The 22,560-nt window shown below is 34.4% G+C and overlaps 1 long non-coding RNA gene across 1 annotated transcript; it reads right to left on the bottom strand.

The window, feature by feature from the left end:
• Positions 1–12,931: 12,931 nt before the first annotated feature.
• Positions 12,932–16,235, bottom strand: LOC104647659 (uncharacterized). The gene is made up of 2 exons (XR_741772.4): positions 15,213–16,235; positions 12,932–13,259 (listed from the first exon to the last, which is right to left on the bottom strand). It is a non-coding gene; the product is annotated as an uncharacterized lncRNA (long non-coding RNA).
• Between the last annotated feature and the right edge of the window lie 6,325 nt (positions 16,236–22,560).

Here is a 22,560-nt window from a genome sequence, read left to right as displayed (position 1 = left end):
AGCATGATTTCAAATTTTGTATGTGCATATACTCATACTTAGTAGAAGTGTTGTACTAACCCATTGTTTTATGTTTACTACAAAATGTAAGGTTCGGCCGTTCAACTTATTAAAGGCCTTTGAAGACTACTTTTATATTTCGCAAGTGTTCGGTAGGTCCTCACTTTCTGAGGACGATGACACTATCAAACTATTGATGTTGTTCTAGTCACACAACTTCTAGTTCTTTCTTTTTCATTGAAGACTATTGTTATATAAGCATGTATGAAGATATTTGTTGTAATGAAGTATGGATTAAGCCCAAATTGTTTTATTCGTTTTAGACGGTTCTAATATGAGACATATTATACACTTCCTATGAGATTATGTTTATATACTATGTATGTGAAATAAAAGTAGAAGCCTATGTAGTGCTTCTTACTGCGAGGAGTCTAGTTAAACTCCCTAAATATATATTTTGTTTAAGCGAGAGGTCTAAGTAAACCTCAATGTAGAAGTAAATAAAGAGTTTTAAATTTTCTGAAATTTAACCTATGAAATGTAATGATGAATGCTATGATGTTAGTCTTAGTCCTCTTCAAGGACGACGACGCCGGTTACTTCTCGAGGGTGATCTCTAAATGTGACATAGATACCTTTTTTTTGGAAGAAAATCTATTCAAGAAGGTAATTCCCGATACCTTGACAAGACATCTAAATCTCTAACTATGAACTAAGAAAATTACGTCAAATTATAGCAATTTCCGACGGGATTCACTCGGTGCAATTTACATCATAAGCACATATTTACAACTAATTAATGCATAAACCTAGCCTACCTAGACGCGAAGAGATTGTACAGGGTTTTTGACTTCGTTCCAGATTTTCCGAATTAAAGATTGTGAGTTTGGCTATGAATTCCCCAGACTTAGTCATCCCTACGCTAGAAATCTCCTTCTCTTTCCTTTCCTACCTTAGAGCAACTTTTTTTAGGTTTCTGAGGTAATTTACGATTTTTCTAGGTATTTAAGGATGATGGAGAAAGCAAGATTTTTCGTCATTACCTTCTGTCTTGCGTATCCCGCTGTAACGGCAACTTCTCCCGCTGCAACGCCGCCACACCAGCGGCATCAAGCCCGTTGTAGCGGGAACAGGCAATAATTAAAATATTTTTGTCTTCCTTAAATAATGATGGTTCAGATCGTTTCAGAAAATGGAGAACACTTGATAAGATAATTATATGTTCCACGCACATTTTTTTCTTTTTTGTAAAATCATAAAGCAATTAAAAATTAGCTTATGAGAGAACAATATAGATTTGGGATTTATATATAGGGAAGGAGACAAGACTAATTTCCACAAAAATCCTTGGCTACACTTTGTATGACATTGATATAAATACATTCTAGTGAAGAATATATTTTAAAAACACTCATATACATTAATTCACATGTATAATAGTGAATAGATACAATCAAGTACATGATACCAATCTATAAGAAAGAACTAATACTACTGAACATGATTAGGTTGAGGAGATACTGTTCTGTTTAGAAATTAGACTTATTTTCGAATTTTTAATTTTAGTTACACTTGATAAGATAATTATATGTTCCACACATATTTTTTTCTTTTTTGTAAAATCTTAAAGCAATTAAAAATAAGCTTATGAGAGAACAATATAGATTTGGGATCTATATGTAGGGAAGGAGACAAGACTAATTTCAACAAAAATATTTTTAATCAATACACAATTTTAAATGGAGTATCTTAATTGCACTCGTCCATATCCACAAAAATCTCTAACAAATTTGACTAGATTTTTGAATGGGTTCTTCTAATAAATAGTGATGTCGCACCTCTGATTGATAAGCATTGACATTTATATGTTTACTTATTTGATTTTTTTTTCTTATTTTAATTTTTTCGTTATTTCTTCTATGAAATTAAATGTGCATGTGCTCACGAAAAAATTTACTATCAAATTATGAGGCTCGTGAAGGTTCACTATAAGTTATACGTATGTATCTTCGACTAAATTGGTATCATGCATTGCCTGGCACATTTGGGATTGCGTTCACAACAGGATTTGCTCCATATCTAGGGTTCGAACCTGAGACCTCAAATTAAGCTGAAGCACTCACACCAGTGCACCACAACACACGTTGGTAGTTATACGGATTATCATACATAATCAGGACATTCTTTACATTTTATTATAACATTAATTCCATATATATATTAGGATTCATCAATAGTGTTGTCCGTTATACATTGCTTTATCATTATATTTTTTTTTATGGCCTTTGGTTTATCAACTAATCAATGTCGAGAAACAACGGGATTCAACAAATTCAGTCAAAGTGCTTTTTATACATTACAGAGGTATAAATATATGAATATTTTGTATTCTGTACTTCGTCGTAATTCTTCCTAATAATATATTGTTATCGTTAAGTATATGCACTTTTCGTGTAATAGTACAATGAATTAAGAGAAAGAGAAGAGAGACAATACATAATTATTACTGTCCAAAATCTTCTAAAATCTCATTCTCTATTCCCTCTGTTCATCAGGAAGGTGCAGCTTCTCTCCCTTGCAAAAAAGATTCAACAAGTTGAGTTAATGCTAAGCAACCATAAGTATTTATCATCACTTCCTGTAAAGCTCTCATCCTAACCATAGCAGCATAATCTTTTAGACTTCTGGAGCATGAAAATTATGTGTAAGAACAACTGTTACTTCCTTCCATTCAAAATGATTTATTGATAAAAAAAAATTAGGACATAAAATGAACAACACTAATTTCTACGTAAATCCTTTTAGATATCTTCAAACTATTTTGAAGAATATAAACAATTCAAGTAAAATCATAAATATGAACACTTCTCATAAAAATACAAATGAAGGGTAAAAAAAAAAGTCTTTCAAAAATTCTCTTGATATTTGAAATTCGTATCATCTTAAATTTTAAAACATACACAATATTTGAAAAAGAGGAAGTCTGACCAAAAGGATAAATAAATCGAAAGTAAACTTATACAATCATTCATTTGAATTTCCTGAGATATGTGCATGACAATGTCGAATTTTGTGTACTTTATTTATATAATTTTAATAAAATATTTTAGCCCTATGTGTCCATTTATATCACTAAAAATTAATTTTTTAGTATATATTTTTAATCACATTCATATATTTTCATCTTAAGCCAATTTCTTCTCAGTGTAATATTCCTGAGATTTAGTTTACATGGTTTCCTAAAAATAGGAAAAGAAAAAGCTTTTACATGATTTTTTGAAATATTAAAAGAAATGATTTACATGTTTAATAGGATTTCTTAAGGCTGCACGATGTAAGGTCAAGTTCCCTAGTGAATATACAAAAGGGTTATCACATAGCTTAGTCATTAAGAAGTGCAATAACTACACATATTTATTTATAATAAAATTACATTTATATTGTTTGATCGTAGAAGTTTATTATATAATTAAACTAACTTTAAAATAAAATTTTATCATAAGATAATTAAAAGTTAATATTTGATAAATTTGTGCATTTATTCGTGATATTAAATTAGGTATTTAAGATACATATTTTTTCTTGAAAATATATTAATTGACAATAAACTATTTGTAACTAATATTGTAAAAAGTAATTAATATAATCTTCAAATAAATAATATTTCAATTTAATTAATTTTAAAATTTAATAGAACACATTTCGTAAAAACATCATGGACTAAATATTTATGAAAACATTAATATGTATGAATATAATGTGAAGTAAATAGATGAAGAATCACGAAATTTCAAATTCAAAAAAAAAATTAGGATTCAAGTTATATATATGGATCTGATATATACTGAAAACTATTGTCATGATCCAACCCACTGTTTCATGCGGGCACCAATTCTACAAAGTATTATTTAACGTTTTGTGTTGTTGTTTGATGCCCCGATCATACATTGAGGGGTTTAGGGGTCAATTTTCAAGGTACAACTACCCAAGGACCACCCTAAGGCGCCTTGAGAAGGACCCTTAGCCTAACCCCCAAGAAACATCAATGTTCCAAAAATTGTGGTGACATACAAAAGGTGACCATGCCCTGTAGGTCCAACAATGACTCGTGGAGCTGTTACGTGGGTGAAGTCCCTCAATTTCAACCCCCAGCCATCAACCACACCCATGTAGGACGGTCCGTGGATCAAACCTGTGAAATATGGTTTTGGTTCGGCTAACAGAGGTGTTTTTGTTAATTCCTTTTTTGGTTGGTTTAGTTAATGGACGGTTAGTTTAGAGTGATAATTGTATTTAGGGTATTAAAGTTATTGAACTCCGATTTCAAGTCATTTTGATTCAAAACACAAATTAGAACTCACCTCTCTTCTAAAAAGTTATCTCTCTAGAAACCTCCATTGGAGGTGAAGGATTCAAGCTCTCAAGCTCCAGTTCTAAAGTGTCTCCAAATATTTTCGTGGAGATCTTTGATAAAATGTATGGGTGTCTTGATCCTTGGCTTAGTTTCTCCAAAGAGCTAATATCAAAGATGATTTCAAGTATCTCAAGTTCCCCGAAAACCCTAGTTTTAAATGTATGCATGGGTTCTATTACAAAATGATTTTAAAGGCTTTTATATGATGAAGTATGTATATAATATTGAATTAATGAAGAATTAAGATGATTTCTCCAATGAACCCATGTTTTCCCCCAATTCTAAAAATGATTGAATGTAACTTGAGTTTGATTGATCATAATGTATTATTGAATTGTTTAAAGCTTATTGATCTAATTGATTGAAACATGTTAGATCTTATGCCTAATTGAAATATTGAGGGTTTTGTTGTTAACTTGTGATCATGTCCTTGAAAGTCAAAGTATGAAATTTTCATGTATGATTATGATGAGAAATATATGCATGTGAGTTCAATTAAAGTATCATGGTAATGTGTATAATGTAGTTTTGTTATAAGTAAAGGTGTATTATATATTGACACTCATGAATGATGATGCCAACAAAATGGTGATCATGACTAGAGGGAAAGGCAGAGGTACGAAAAAGGGTTCGCTAGTTGGATTTCCACTCATAGAAAGCGTCAAGTTCATCCTCAACTGCTAATAGTTCAAAATTCTGAAATAGGAAAAACGTGATACAGACTATAACTCAAGCCTACTGCTGAGTATAGATTCAGGATTTAGGTATTTTAAACATTGTAATGGACTACAACAAATGATTATTAAATGTACAATAGACCTAAGTGTCTCTTGGTTTACTTCAGTGATAGACGCGATTACTTGGTCGATTCTATTCCTACTAAGGGTTGTGAGGATTTACCATGTACAAGGAATAAATCTATATTTGTGCACGAAAGATGATGGTCGACAGACGCTCAACCGTTCAAGTGCAATGCAGTTGTGTTAGTTATGATTCAACTAAGTTAAAATGCCTGGTCGAAGGTCCAGTACAATAGGTAGATGGCATGTTCATTTTGTCTCCCGAGTCTCCCAACAATGGGGGAAAAGGGGAGTGGGAAGGTGGGCTCCTTTTAATTAACAGGTTAGATAGGCTTTGTTCTACAATGTTCGAGATCTTTGTCTCTCATAGGGTTAAATGAGATCTTCTTGATGGAATATAATGGGATTTTTTAAAATATATTGTACATTTTGAATTTGTATGCCTATGCACCTTATTCTTGTGTAAAGTATGGTATTCATTATGAATGTATCTTTAATTGGTAGGCTTAGGAATCCTATTCTTTAATGAATGAAAGTAATGTGAATGTTTTATCTTTAATTGGTAGGCTTAGGCATCTTCTTCTTGAATGAATGAATGTATTGATAATTGAAGTACCCTGAATCCGTAGACCTAATGGTGGTAGCAATTTCATGAGAAATTATTGAATTAATGTGATGGACATGAATAAGTAGATCTAATGTTGGTAGCCCTTTCATAAATGAATCATTAGGTATTCTAGGCTTAGTCTTAAACCGATAGACTTAGTGTTGGTATCCCTCTTAAGTCTATATGGTTATGAATGATAAACCTTGGATCATTAGACCTGGGGCGGTAGCCTTTCCATGTGCGAAATAATGAACCTTGTATCGCTAGATTCAATATTGATGACACCTTTCTGGGAAAGTCAATGAGCTATACTTAATGTACCTTGAATCGGTAGACCTAAGGTTGGTGTCCCTTTATTTTTTTAATGTATTTAGAGTTTGTACGCCTAATGTTGGAATCCCTCTCATGTAGAGTAATGTTAATGTGAATGAACTACTCTATGGGAATAGAGGCTAAGCGTTGAGTGGATATGGTAAGATTGAAACTCTCCCAATGTTATGCTAGGATTCTAATTACATATTAAAATCCCATAAGTATATTCCCACATAGGTTATTAACTAGTGGTTTCTACCAAAGCTAATTACCTTGTCTACCTTAGTCAAGTAGACCATATTTTTATGGTGTGGGTTCAAATGAAACTAGATTCAATGCCTTAGATCTCATGGTTTATGTAGGTGAAACTCATATTCCCATTATGTCAGATGTGCATTATGGTTTCTGGAGAAGTTCTACAAAGTTTGTGTGGTAGTATGGGATCTCATCCATGCATTACACAAGTAGGCTTTCTATAAGACCCCGAAAATGACATAGGTGAACTAGAGCCTAAAATATTGGTATTGATGGTTTAAAGTCATAAATAGGTCTACTATGTGTTGTTGAGGCAGTGAATAATAGTTTAGGTGCATTGGAAGTCAAACATCAAATGACGACTATGACGTTCGACGACTAAGTCACCTATGTGCCTCATATGTGGTTCTATGTGATTATGTGTTATTCATGAGGTTATAAGGTCCTAAAATGAGTTATTATGATGTATATAGGCTGTGTGTCGAGTTTCTTGAAGTTTGGAGGTCAAACGTTCAAGAACGTCCATGACGTTTTAAATATGTGCTTTAAAATGACATTATGTGTCTAGGCATGTTTTGTCATGTTTTACATGTTCGTTTTGGATAAAATTCATGTGACAGGTCCAAAACACATATATGTTCATGTTTTGTTTGTAAATGTCCAGGAAAACATCCCCAAGGACCAACTAAGGGTCCTAGAGGAAGAACCAATGTTGGTAGCCAAACCTGCCCTAGGCAGTCAAACCTACGGATGGCAATCGACGGCCCGTGGCCTGGTCGACACCCCATAGGTGGTGGGAGTCATTTGGTACTTATTCTGGGGAGATAAGCTACCAATTTCATGTCTCTGAAACCATCGATGAAGGACAGGCTAGCCCGTGTATGAAACTACGACCCATCAATGGGCAACAGTCGTTTGGGGTCTGTGATCGTGCGCAGGCTGCTCTTAAGTGAGGGGTGAAAGTGTAATTTCTCCCCACATCCAAATAAGAGTATTGGCGTTCCTTAAGGTCCTTTTGGGTATTTTAAGTGTGTATATAAGTCTTAAACAAATTGAAGACCTCATTCATCTATATCAAAACCCCAAAATTCCTTAGAAATTCCTTAAGACTCCATTGAAGTCCAAAGACAAGGAAGAGCTTGGTGTGATGAATTTAGTGGAGATTAATCATCACATTAAATAATTAGCTTCATCAAGGTATGGATTTTGATCCTTGAAACTCTCTTCATCAAGGAGACTAACTCTCAAGAAGTATTCTGAAGTTCTCAAGTCGAATTGTCCAAATTTCCTTATTCTACCATGGGTTCTTGCATTAATGATTTCTAAACATTGGATAATGATTTATTTTATATTGTATTGATTATTTTAACCAAAATTACCAATGAAGCATAAATTGGATGAACCCTAGATTTTGACTAATTTATGGGTTACTTGATATTTACATAATTTATATGAATTATTGTGTAGATTTCTATGGACTATGTAGTGATCTAATAATTGTATTCAATTAATATCTAGGTTATATTAGATATATGAATTTACATTTAATTGACCTAGTTTCATTGATTATCATAGTTTCTATCTTGAATTATTGTTCATGGCCATTGGTAAAGGTCTTATTGTATTTAATTGGATGATTTAGCATTGAATTGAGATGTTGAGGATGTTGTGGTGGTAAGATTCCCTATTTCCTTTATTTTGATGTTAATTATGCTTCAATATATTGGTATTGGTATGTTGCACTTATGGTGGTGGTGTTATGTCCTTTACTTGTAATTGATGTGGCCTTGTCGGTGTTACTTTATGTATTATGATGATCATGGCCTTATCGGCAAACTATTTTAATTAATGTAGCTATTTGTGTAGGTTATTATGTGAAGTATGATAATATCTACCAATATGCTAGTAATGTGAAATTTTTATATATATTAGGAGATTTTGTTAGACTATGACTATATGCTTATGTGTGTAGTCTTAGGATTAATGCATCATTGGCCCTACTTGACTATGAGTACAAAATTGTTATATTAATGATGTTGTAGTAGTGTATAGGGTTACACAAAGATTATAAGGGTCATCCTAAGTTCTTTAGATAATGATATGTTATATGTTATAAGGTAAAAGAAAATGTGTCTTGTTTGATAGACTTGTCTCCCTTACTTGATACATGTATGAACGTTATGAGATTATGATATGTCTGGACTAGGTAGTATTTGTGAAACCTTGTCATATGTCAGACCTTAGAGGATGTTAGGAAGGTTGTGTATGTGGTAAAGTTTATGCTATGAATGTTGATGTCGAGAGCCGTAATTGTATTTCCATGTAAAGGAATGGTGGAATTATGGTTAATTGGCTGAAACGACATCATATTAATCCTTATGAAAGTCATAATGAGCTATCTCAGTCTCCACTAAAAGGTATCCCTAGTGGACCTCTTTTTTAGGGTGAATGTGATTGGGTTATGAACTAGATAAGGAACCTCTTCATGTGATCCTTTAATGTCAATTACTCTATGAGAATCAAGGCTAGCACCGAGTTATTATGTTAAGGGAAGTGTATCTACTTGAGAATGAGGCTAGAGTACGATGTACCTCTACTTGAGAATAAGAGTGCATAAAAAGCCCTTCATATTCCGTAACCATGTGCCTACATGGGATGTGTCCTAGTTCTACCCTTGGCAAGTAGAACACCCTCATCGGAGTAGGTTAGAACTCCGGATTCCATGTCTATCTATCATGGTGTATGTCTGTTATTTTGTAGTCTCATCATATGGAATACATATTATCATTTAAGAAGTTTTATACAGTTTAGGTGGTGGTATGAGACGCTATCTAGACATTACACAATAGACATTAAAATTGTTATTGGGAGTTCCCTAGTCTTGTCCAAGATCACTACTTGAATGTCCATTATGTGATGTATGAATCTCAATGAACTAATTAACTAATGACTTATGTTATGAAGTATGTAAATGGAATAAGTACTCATAAAGAGTAGTTAAGGGTTCTCTAGTTAAGGTGTGAAGGGGCATAGGAATGGTCACTTCGTATCTTACCTAGATGCGTCTTAAGAATGACTATTTCTAAGGAAATGTTGGTTATGTGGACATGATCCAAACTTATGAAGTCATAAGTCTTGAATAGGTTAATGATGGAAATTCTCTTCTTGATGTACTCAAGTAAGTATTTTTATATCCTTTGATGAGGAAATGACATATTATCCGTATGTTGAAATGTTTCATGTCTTGAAGTATGTATGTCACTCATTATAAGTAGTCTTGAGTATCATTTAGGCATGCTTATGGAGGTTGTATGGGAGGTCTCCCTTTGTGTTGCTTAAGTGAGTCTAGGGATAGCTTTAAGTAGGACGATTACATATTAGAAGATGTCTAAGGTGAAGATAAGTAACTTCACTGTACAATGAAGTAACATCACTATAACAGTGAAATGGGTTCAGTGAAAAGTGACATTAAAATTACGATATTTCATTTAAATGTTATCTTATGTGTTTCTAAGTTGTTAAATATTGTTCTTATGATTATAATATGATTTTTAAAATGAAAAGATGCATTTTTTTTTATAAATGTCTGTTTTCATGATTTTTTTGCATTATGCAATACTAAGTACATGTTGTTGTACTAAACTCTATGCTTTTATCTATCTCTATAGTTGTTGGTAAGTCAGGAGCATTTGAGAAGGAAGAGTTGGACCATAGCATCGTTCAAGAGAAGTCGAAGTATATCTTGATTTGATTTGAGGGCATAATTGTCTTTTATGTTTCTATTTAAAGTTTGTTTAATAGACTAAGTAATTTTATACTAGTATTGTATATGGGCCATGTCCTAAGTATCCTCGTGTCTTAAGTTTGATGAGATTGACACTTAGTATTTTCTATGAATTTATATGAAAGAGATTTTTTAAGTACTATGATATTTTTTGTGAAAAGTTTTAATTCCGCACTACTTTTTATTATGTATATGCGATGAATGATATGTAAGGGCTTGTACAAGACCTTTGAGAGGTCAAGTATGCCTGTTGCAATCCATGATTGCCCCTATATTTTAGGGTGTAGTTTTGGGATAAGACAAGCTTGATATCAAAGCATAGGTTATGAAAGTAGTATTAGGAATTGAAAAGTCTCATCAAGTAACATCTGGTACAGTCTTGACCATGAGTGTGAGTTGGACAAATTTATGGGCGAGAGGCTATAGGACGATATATTTTCTCTTCTTTTCTACTCCTATTTCATTTCGTAGAGTAAAATTTCTGAGTACTCTGTTCTTATGGTTTTCTTTGTGTTTCTCGGAAGATGAATACGAGGAGGACATCGGCTAGAAGAGTTGAGGAGAACGAGGTGCAAGAGGAGATTCATCCTCAAGTTGAGAAGGTTCCTCAAGGTGCTCAAGTCCGTGTTGTGGGAGGAAGTGATGAGCCCCTAGAGTTGAGTAGTAAGGATATTAGAGAGACATTTCTTGATTTAGCCCGAGCCGTGACTACTCAAGTGAATTTGAGTATGGTGCGTAGGGAGAATGTAGTGGAGAGCACTATGACCTCTAGGTTGAGAGATTTTGTAAGGATGAATCCACCTATATTTCTTAGCTCTAAGGTTGGAGAATATCCCCAAGAGTTTATAGATGAGGTGTAGAATATAGTGCATGTTATGGGAGTGACATCTTGGGAGAAAGCAGAATTGGCTTCGTATCAATTGAAAGTTGTGGCTCAAGTGTGGTACTCACAATGGAAAGGCAATAGGCCGGAGTAGTCGGGTCCTATTGAATGGTAAGAATTTAAGGAAGTTTTTTTGGGTAAGTACTTTCCCTTTGAGATGAGGGATGTTAGGGTAGAGGAGTTTATCAATCTTAAGCAAGTTAATATGAGTATTGAGGAATAATCTTTGAAGTTCTCTAAGTTGTCCAAATATGCTCCATATCTTGTGCCAAATACAAGGGATGAAATGAGTCGCTTTGTGACCGGGGTCGCCGACTTAGTAAGGGAAGAATGTCGTACGACGATGTTACACGATGATATGGATGTATCTAGACTCATGTGTGTGCATAATCAATTGAAGAGTCTAAACTTAAGAGGATGGATAAAAACTTAAAAAGGGGTGGATCTACTGACCATGAGCAAACTAGGGTTAAGAAGAGGGTTCAAACTCAAGAAGAACCTAGGAGTGCTAAGGTGAAATTTGAAAAAGGGGTGGTTCTCAAAATTAAAAGCCTACATGTGTAACTTGTGGAAAGATGAACTATGAGAAGTGTCTAGCCGGTATTAGTGTTTGCTTTGTTTGTGGAAAGTATTATCATAAGGTGAGAGATTGTCCTAACATTGCTTCTATACGAAGAGAGGGTAAGTAAGTTGCTTCTAGTGATCCAAAGGATGATGCTCCAACAAAGAGGCGTTTCTATGCACTCCGGTCTAGAGGAGAGAAGCCGGATGGTGATGATGATGATGAGGGTAAGTCCTCGTTTTTATTTATAGATATAGGAGTTCATTATAAGTCGGGTAGTATGGTTAGTAGATGGGATAGAAAGTTCTAGAAGTTGTTGCAAATGTGTGGTGTTTAGGAGTTTGGTTGAAATTGAATTTCATTAACTTCTTGTTTTTGTATTTAATGAAGACATTATTATGTTGTAAGATATGTTATATGATGTTACTTTGCATATTAGCATATTTCTATCATGAATTGCCTAAAATTTGAATTTTTGAAAATTTTTCAAAAATCATTGTAATGCAATGTCTACTCACTTTGAAGATTTTTAAAATTTGACTAGTTGATTCTTTGATATAAAATAGTGGTAATGTGGTTAGAACTAATGTATATGACTATGATTTTTAATATAAAATGAGTTTTCACTATTTGGAATGAAGCATATGAGTTTTGTAGCATAATGAGTTGTAAAATCTATTCTAGTTTCTTGTTATGTTGTGAATCTCTTCATTATGTGGAATTGATGTTTTCTCTTTGATTATGTGTTACATGGTATGGTCATGAGCTGCTAGTTCAATCTTTATTCATGGATGTGTTCAGAGAGTTGCAAGTGTTGTTTTATTTCTTTTAGAAAAATAATATTTTTTATACGTTTTTGACTTTTTTAGAGTCGCCACTTAATTTTAGAGAAAAATCAAGAAAAATGATCTTCCATTTAATTGAAAATAGAAAATCAATTTAAAGATTTTTAAGAGGGTTCGGAGATTTTTATTAACGTCTTAGGAATGTTTTGGAAAGAACCTAAGATGTCCGCTAACGTGCGGTTATCTTAGTTTGGCTAAAAAGATAATTTTGATTGTAAGATAAAACTAGCTTTGGGTTTGTTTGAAACAAAATAATTAATTTACTATTTAAGTGAGAATTGGATTGAAATTTTATTCATTCATTTAAAATATGTTTGAAATTAATTTTCAGTCGACAAAATGTTTACGGCGTTTACAAGGAATTGGATTCTTTTAACTTTAAAACTACCGACAAATAAAAGCAGATAAATAAACGAGAATAAGAGAGGGAGAGAAAGAGAGAGAGAGAGAGAGAGAGAGAGAGAGAGAGTTGAGTCAAAATCCGGGTTATATGTTCTCCTAGACCGGTATTTAGACCAACTTTTTTTGGATTTTTTGACCAATTTGTGTTTGTACCTATTCTAAACTAATCTTACAATAATCAATAAATAAATAAAATAAAATAAAATAAGACGACAAGGGCTTATGCCCGAAATACAATCTTTCAACTGACTTTGGTTCTTTGAGGCCCAATCTCTTCAACTTCTTCCGCTTCGGGACCTGTGCGTTGAATACGTGGATTGACTCGATGGATGGAAGTATAAGTCTTTGATTTTTCCAAAATATGAGGGGAAGAGTCTCCAGAGATTCGGGAGGGCCTGTTCAAACATAGAAGAGAATGAAATAAAATAGCGATCAATAACATAGTATACTTTGATTCTATATAACGCAACTAACACCCAAAAATAAAAATAATAATAAAATGTGTGACTAGTTTACCTCCAAGTTCTGAAAAGTAAAACATGGAATATTTAATGAATTTTCGCTTATATTAAACTAACTTCACATAATATGTTAAAACATTAAATAGTAGCGATAACTAAACAATGAGGCCAATAGTGACTAGAGGTAGTAGATTTAGAAATAATTATTTAGACATAAATTATAATGAGGAAACAATTATCGGCAAGAAGAATAGAGTGACCTATTGAAGCTAATGTGATTAAGTCTTCTTCTAAAAAATGCAATAGGAAATTATGCAAAGACAATTATACCCCATTTATTAATGAATGAACTTGAACATTTAAACCCATGAACAAAATAGTATACCCAATTAACAAAATGATGCTACTGCCTCAAATAAGACATTGTTAAAAGAGAGATGTTAAACAATTTCATGACTTTAACTAAAGAAATGGAGCAAGCACAGATGTCAAAACTTACAACTAAGTTAAGCATCATTTTCAACTACAAAGGCATGTATTTAGGGCTAAACAAAGGATGAAAGCTTAAAGACTACAATCTATTACACATCTCGAATAACAAGGGAAGGAAGAAAGAAAAATAGTAAAAGAGAAACAACTACAACTAATAAAATAACAATTGAAAATTCAGCAACGATATTGTATAATATAAATGCTAATAAATGTTGTGGACAGTCAGGTCGTGAAGAAACACATATACGTAAACCCATTCAATGAGACAAAGTAGTTTGACATTTTAACAACAAAGTTATATTTATGAATAAAATACCAGCACATTAAACACTTGCTTTTGTGTAAAACATATTTTAAGGTACCAATACAATTAGAGAGCTAGCACCTCTTTATAAAGGGTGCTCATTAGGAGATTAGAAATGAATAACTTAATTACAGGCACTAACAGGAGGAGCCATATTATGGGTTGTTACATTGGAATGTAAAATACTTAAGTTGCCTAGTTGAGCTAGTTTATTAGTCTTTAGTATTTATCCTTCTAGAATCTCCTCTTAGGGTGAAGATCAATTATGAGGCGACTCTCTAGGAAGATATGTAACTAGAATAATTTACAAAATATCAACAAATGGCATTAAAGGAAGAATGAAAGCTCAGAGAGAAAAAAAATAATTTTAAGAAAATACTAAAATCAACCAAGACATTTTTTCAGAAAAGCAATATAATTTGAGCGGCCAAACGACTTAAAAACATTAACAAGGATGAACTGCAAAAACTAAAAAAAATGACATAAGTAGGAACTTAAAACTCAAGTGAACTACAAAATGTTTGGATTAACAATAAGATGTAAGATCATGGAGGTACCACGTTGAAACAAAATCGAGAAGTCATCCTTCATGATTCAAGAAATCTTAAACGAAAAACGAACAAAGAAATAACATGCTACAAATCACTTGACATAGTCTATTAACCACGAACAAACTCGGAAGGGTATCCAAAATGATCAAGGCGAGAATCCGACCAAGCTTAAAGAAAAAATAATTGAAAGAAAAGAAAAAAAATAGCACGAAGAAACGCATTATAGAACTTAATTTCTGAAATAAAACCAGTCTTCTATTATATCCATCTTAGTTAAAAGAAGACATGAAATTTACAGTACGACTTTAACTTAAAGCCAAGTGACATAGAGAGACAACAACATTAAGCAAGGTTTCACGATACTTCAACAGAAACACTATCTCTATTTGGTCAAAAAGGCCGAGAAAACAATACATATTAGGTTAACAAAATAATGGATATAAACAGAGACAAACTATGTAACAAGACTCTTCAACATTGAACCATTATTGTGAGACTAAGACAGAGGCGAGAAAAAAATGAAACGGAGGGATGTTTTACTTTTTTGAGTGCCGCGAGCTGGAGATAGAGCGAGCTGAACAAACACAATCTTCCGACCACAAAGCTCGACTTCAAACGGGGTTTGAGAGGACACGACGCAACTAGAAAACTAGAACATAACTCTGTTTCGAATGTCTTATCATGTTTCTATAATATTTTCTTAGCTGCCCTTGACGTTCCTGATCAAGGAATTTCCCAAAAAAAAATTCAACTAGAAAAATCAAACTCCTTTTCCCAAGTTCCGTCTGTCTCAGTGTCCTCCTGCTAGTTGTAAACCAACTTAAAGGAGTTGAATTCCAAAGAAAAAAATTGCTCGCCCTTTTTTTAAACTCAAAAAAAAATACTCTACCTAAAAAATAAACCCCCCCCCCCCTAACTCCCCTCAAACAGTGAATAGGAAAGAGATATATAGAGGACGATTAGGGTTTTCTTAAAGGAAGAGGTGAAGGCAGAATCGACCAAAACCAAGGGTTATTTCAAAATTTGAAAACTTGTCCCTTCCACAAATTTGGGATCAACAACTTTTTCTGAGGCTTGTGGCTCTATTCTAGATGGGGCGAAAGGGTATAGATGGTTTCATCACCCTTGGAATGGTGACATGGCTCAATCTCGTCGTCCCAAGGACGACTCTCGCGTGCCTGGAGCTGCTGTTGGGCTCGTACAAGCGCAGAAAGGAGAAAGTATCGAGTTTGGAAAGACATCGAAGTAGAAGAGATGGGTACATTGTTCACGCGCCTGCTGCTGGAACCGTTGTCGTCGCATTTGCTGCTGGTGGCACACTTTTTGGGGACCATTGTTTCTCCCCACGCCGTGAGGAAAACGGATAGAGCAAGGCGTGGGGAAATGTTGCGTACATCAGGAAAGACTGAATTCTTTTGGGGAAGGAAAAAATGGATCGAGTATTAGGGACAAAAAGGCTGGAGTTTTGATGGGTTAGGGGTTATGGGGGAACTGGGTTGCTACAAAAAACATTGATTGGGCTGGGAATTAATTTTGTGAAATGGGTTTGTTGGCTGAAGCTATTGTGAATTTTGTTAAATAAATAAAAAGAGTAAGACGAATTAATATAACCAATTTACGATCTTCTGAAACTTAGCGAACTAAATAATTAGCTTAATCAAAAATATAAACAATTAAGTAATTAAACTAATTAACCAAGTATTTAATTAAAATAATATATTTTGTTGACGATTTTTTAAAACTTATAAAATAAGCTAATTATATAAAGGACATATATACTATCTTACAATTATAAAAGCTATTAAAATTACTTTGAAATAACTTGAAAAATATTTTGAATTTTATAAAGCTAATTATTTTAAAACTCTCAAAATTTAAGAAACTTGTGAATTAATTTGTCGGGGAGGGTAAAAATTGGGTGTAAAAAACTGTCACTCATTTTACTTGGATTAATGCAAGAAATTCGAAGAAAATGAATTTGACCAAACCCATTTTGACCGACCACATATTCATTTTTCCAATAAAAACTTGCTATATGCTTCAGGAATTATGGCCTAACCCAGGCATCGGGTTTCCTACATATTTAAGGCTATATGAGAATTTAGGGCGCCTGTAGTTTGATACGCTTGATTTAACACAAGATTTCATAAAATTCAACATTTATTCCAGTACCGTAATATGAAGGGATAAGCGAATGTTGTAATACAACCAAGTTTTTAACATTAAGCCCGCCTACATATCCTTAAACCTTAGGAATCAGGCTATTTTTAGCTCGATTCAATCGATGGAAAAGGAAATCTATTATGCTAGATGACCTTTGGTTTTGGAAAAGTGACAAATTAAATCAGTATGAAAAGAAGGCTTGTAACCTCTTAGCCAAGAATATGGCATGTTTAACACCCATAGTTAAGAACTTTCACGGACATAATTTCCAAAACTCTTGGCGCATTGTCAATATGAGCGGAAACTTTCCTCCTGCACACACCAAAAATCCGGATGCAAACCAAAACTGACAAAATCCAAACAAAAATCCACATGCCTTCTGATAGGGGTGTTGTTTGATTGTGGTGAATTCCCTCCTCTGCTCTTATCCTAAGAGTTTGACACTCCTCTTTGGACTATGTCCCAGTTCGCATCTAAGAAGAAGTTTCATGTTGTGATGCATCCTTTATGATGTTGTCCGTACCTGTTGTATTTTTGGGATAATTCATCTTTTCGGATGCTCTTGACAGAGACTGAGTCAGCTTTAAAATGCAATTCAAATGGGCGATAGTGACTTTTACCGCGTTGACACTTAGATTCTCTCCTTCAACATTTGATATCAACTTTCTCGATTCGATGTAAAGCAAATAAAGCTTCTTTCTTATGCTTGTAATATAATATTCCATATACTCTTCGTTTGATGTTGAAATAAGTAAAAGATAATGAATTGTTCAAATTTCTCTTGACGTCGTCTTCGATGATCTTCATGATGTTTACTTTTATCAAAATAAAAGAATGCAGTTTATGCCGATGGGTTAACGTATCTCCTGAGATGACGATTAATTTCCCGGCATTGCAAAATTTCTTACGGGTCATGAATATCTTCCCGCGATGCATAACTTTTTGCGAGGCATGAATACCTTATCACGATGCATAGCTTTTGCAAGGAATGAATATCTTCTCGTGATGCGTGAATATTTAATCGCAAGGCATGATTGTGATACATCCCTTTCTACGAGGCTTGAATATCTTCTCACGATGCATGAATATTAACTCGCATTGCATGATTTTCCGTGATACATAAGTATTAACCCACGATGCATGATCTTCTGCGGCCCATGAATATCTTCTCTTGATGCATAAATTTTTGTGAGACATGAATATCTTATCGCGATGCATAATTTTTTGTGAGGCATGAATATCTTCTCGCTATGCATAACTTTCTGCGATGCATGAATATCTTTCTTGTATGCATGAATATTAACTTGCAATGCATGATCTTTCGTGATTCATGAGTATTAATTTGCGATGCATGATCTTCATTGATGCATTAGTATTAACTCGCGATGCATGATCTTCCGCGATGCATGAATATTCACTCTTGATGCATGATCTTCCGTGATACACGAATTTGACTCGCGATGCATGATCTTTCGTGATGCATGAATATTGACTCGTGATGTCATCCATGATACCAAATGAAGATAGTGCTTCAATCGAGCAACATAGTTTTCTTCTAGGTGCCTTTTTTATTATGATATAGTCTCAAATAAAATTAAAAAAATTGATCCTTCAGGTAGTGTATCATCTCAGTCGACAATACAAATAAATGACCCCTCCGAATAGTGTATTGTCTTGACCGACAATAAAATAAATGAAACCCTACGGGTAGTGCATTGCCTCGACAATAAAATAAGTTGACCTTTCCGGGTAATGTATCGTCTCAATCGACAATACCGATAAAATGTCCTTTCTTTTAGCGACACTATCGTGTCTAATAATGTGATGCAGATGACGTCCTTGACGAAAATTATAAACTATTATTTCCCAGGTTTTCATTTGATTCATCATTGAACCTAGCCAGACGATCCTTATGGACTTCTTGTTGTTTAGAGCTGATTGAAATAAAACATTTACATTTTCAACTCTTTGATATAAGCAATATAAACAATTCCTGCATCAATAGAAAAGTTTTAAATTGGGAGATGCCTTTGCCCCCCTTGACTTCTCACATTCGTCGATCGGAGGAATTTCCTGATTTCAAAGCAAAACTATATACATGTGTCCATAGAAAAATTGTTAAATTTAAAATGAATTGATCTGTGTTGATTCCTTCATTTGTCTGCTCCTTGTCCTTCTGTCTCCGGTTGATTTTCTAATCTCCCGACCTTTGATAGAAAAGACAAAATGTTTTATGCTAAAAAAATTAAACATAAAAGGAAAATCTTTAAGAAAATAAATTTTTGAGATGTAGTATGTTGGGGTCACTGCAAAGTGTCATGTCACGTCTGGCTTAACGAACTTCTTTGAGCCTGATACTTGGAGGTCTATCTTATTATTTGCTGGGGAGTATTCAAAGTCACTCTAGACAGTCAATAAAACCATGTTTAAATTTTGAGGTCATCCTCTAAATTTCATTCCCTGTTGCATGTCTCAAATTCATCTTTGACTATTGGTGAGCAAATCATTGAATTTTTTAGATCCTCTAAAACATTTTGTCCCAATTGTAAATCTCGACATATCGTTCGTCTTGACTTGTTGAGGAGTAATATTCTTATCGAGAATATTTGAGTCCCAAAAATTCTGTCTCGGTTTCTATATAAAGAGGAAAAGAAAACTTATGGGAGATATGACCGAACCCTTATGGTACCTACGTATCCCGTTGAGGGAAAAATCAGGTCAAACGTAGTTCCCCCAAGACTAATAACGATAAGAAATTTTACAAAGAAACCAACTAAGGCCGACATAGGCCGCCTACGTATCTCATTTTTGAAAATTCAGGTCGAACCTAGTTCATTACAAGAGGAATATAACATTAAACGAAACAATTACAAACCAATAAAACAATTATGAGGAAATAACAAAAACTCAAACCAAAGCTTCACATGTAGGATCTCTTGACAGCATTGGAGTTGATCAGTTTCGGCCATGCGGAGCCATCCATCTCCGACAGGTCAAAAGATCCTCCAGATAATACTTTGTGAACCATGTAAGGACCTTGGCAATTTGGTGCAAATTTTCCTTTGTACTCATCTTGATGAGGAAAGATGCTCTTAAGGACCAGCTGACCAACTTCAAAAATTCTGTCTATGACTCTCTTGTGAAAATCACGAATAATTCTCTGTCGATATAGCTAACCATGACAAACGACAACCATTCTCTTCTCATCAATCAATGTCAATTGGTCAATCCGCTTGCTTACTCAATCAGCACTACTCAACTCAGCTTCTTGGAAAAGATGGTATCTCGACTTCAGCAGGTATGAATGCTTCTGTTCCATACACTTGCAAATATAGAGTAGCCCCAATGATGTTCTAACACTCATTCGGTATCCCAAGAAAGCATTTGGCAACATCTCGTGCCAACATCGCTGATTGTCAATCATCTTCCTCAGAGTCTTCTTTATATTCTTATTGGCGGCCTCTATAGCTTTATTCATTTGGGAACGATAAGCGGTTGAGTTCTGGTGAGTGATCTTAAATTGATCACATATATCTCTCACAAGTGACTGTTGAGATTCGCACCATTGTTAGTACTGATGGATTCAGATATTCCGAACCTGCATATCAGATTATTGCGAAGAAAATCAGCTACAATTTTCCTTGTCACCGACTTGTTCGAAGCTGCTTCCACCCACTTGATGAAGTATTTAATGGCAACAAAAAATATATGTGTCTGTTAGAAGCGACTGGTTCTATCGGACTGATGACATCCATGTCCCAAGCTACAAATGGTAAAGGTGAACTCATAACATTAAGTTCGTGAGTCGGCACTTGGATCAAATAATCGTGCACTTGACATTTGTGACAGTTCTTCACAAGCATGCGACAATCATTCTCCGTAGTCATCCAAAAATAATCAGCTCGCAGGATCTTCCTTTCCAAAGTGAGTCCATTCATGTGCGTACCGCAAACTCCACCAAGTATCTGTTCAGTAAGTTTCACAACTTCAACAACATCGACACATCTGAGAAGACCCAAATCTAGAGTCCTCTTATATAGTTCTTTTCCACTTAGAAAGTAATTGAGATCCATACGGCGTATCGACTTCTTCTGGTTGGATGTAGCATCTTCAGGATAATTTTTGGACTCCAAATACTTCTTTATATCAAAATACCATTGTAAACAATTTTGTTCTGCTTCAACATGTGAACAATGGACTGGATGTTCTTTCAGCTCTATATGCAGAGAATAAATATAATCATTATTTGGATGTTTAATCATTGAAGCGATGGTGGCAAAAGCATCAGCCATTTCATTCTGTATTCTAGGAGTATGTATGAACTCGATTATACAAAATCTTTTGCACAATTGTACATACTATATGTAAGGTATAATCTTCGGGTTGTTAATGGCCCATTCTCCCTGAACCTGATGAATCAACAAATGTGAGTCTCCAATAACCAACAGCTCATGGACATTCATGTCGATGACCATTTTCAAACCGAGGATACAAGATTCATATTAAGACATGTTGTTCGTGCAATTAAATTGGAGCTTAGCCTCCATGAGATAGTGCTAACTAGATTCTATCACTAAGACAGCTCCCATACCTTTTCGTTGGTGTTTTGTTGCTCCATCAAATAATAGTCTCCACCTAGGATATGCTTCAGAAATATCTTCTCCTATCTACGGTACTTCTTTATCGTGAAAATAAGTCTTGAGTGGTTCATACTCATCATCAATGGAATTTTCTGCAAGATGATCAACCAAGGCATGTGTCTTTATCGCCTTATGAGTCACATACACAATGTCAAATACCTTCAAAAACATTTGCCACTTAGCTAACTTTCCGATCGGTTGCCTTTTGGAAAATATACTTCAATCGGTCCATTCTGAAAATCAGGTATGTAGTATAAGAAGATAAATAATGTCTCAACTTTTGGGCAAGCCAAGTCAAAGGACAACACATTCTCTCCAACAGAGTGCAATGGGACTCGTTTGGAGTTAACTTCTTACTTATGTAATAGATAACCCTTTGTTTCTTTCTTGTCTTGTCATGTTGTCCAAGCATGCATCCGAATGCAGTATCTGAGATGGACAAATACGGCAACAATGGACTCCCTTCTCGCGGAGGAAACAATACCGGTGGATTGGAGAAATAGTTCTTGATTGCATCAAAAGCAGTCTGACACTCTTCATTCCACTTTGTCAAGGCGTCTTTCTATAACAGCTTAAAGATTGGGTCACACAACACAGTTGATAGAGATATGAATCGACTAATGTTGTTCAACCTCCCCAAGAAACTCATAACTTCTTTCTTCGTCTTTGGAGGAGATAATTCTTGAATTGCCTTGATCTTGGAAGGGTCTAGCTCGATACCCCTTAGGTTGACTATGAATCCCAACAATTTTCTGTCTAGCATCCTAAAAGTACATTTGACAAGATTTAACTTCAAGTTATACCGGCGTAGATGGTCGAAGAACTTCATTAAGTCCGTCAGGTTATCTGAACTCTCATGGGACTTGATTATAACATCATCTACCTACACCTCGATCTCTTTATGAATCATATCATGAAATATAGTGATCATAACCCTCATATAGGTAGCACCGACATTCTTGAGGCCAAATGACATCACCCTGTAATGATATACACCCCAAGGTGTAATGAAAGATGTCTTTTTTGCATCTTCCTCGTCCATCAAAATTTGATGATAACCTGCGTAACAATCCACAAACGAATGC

The sequence above is a fragment of the Solanum lycopersicum genome, chromosome 5, assembly GCF_036512215.1.
Source record: "Solanum lycopersicum chromosome 5, SLM_r2.1".
Taxonomy (NCBI): domain Eukaryota; kingdom Viridiplantae; phylum Streptophyta; class Magnoliopsida; order Solanales; family Solanaceae; genus Solanum; species Solanum lycopersicum.
The sequence above is the reverse complement of the archived record's forward strand: the minus strand, read 5'-3'. Positions and strand labels throughout refer to the sequence as shown.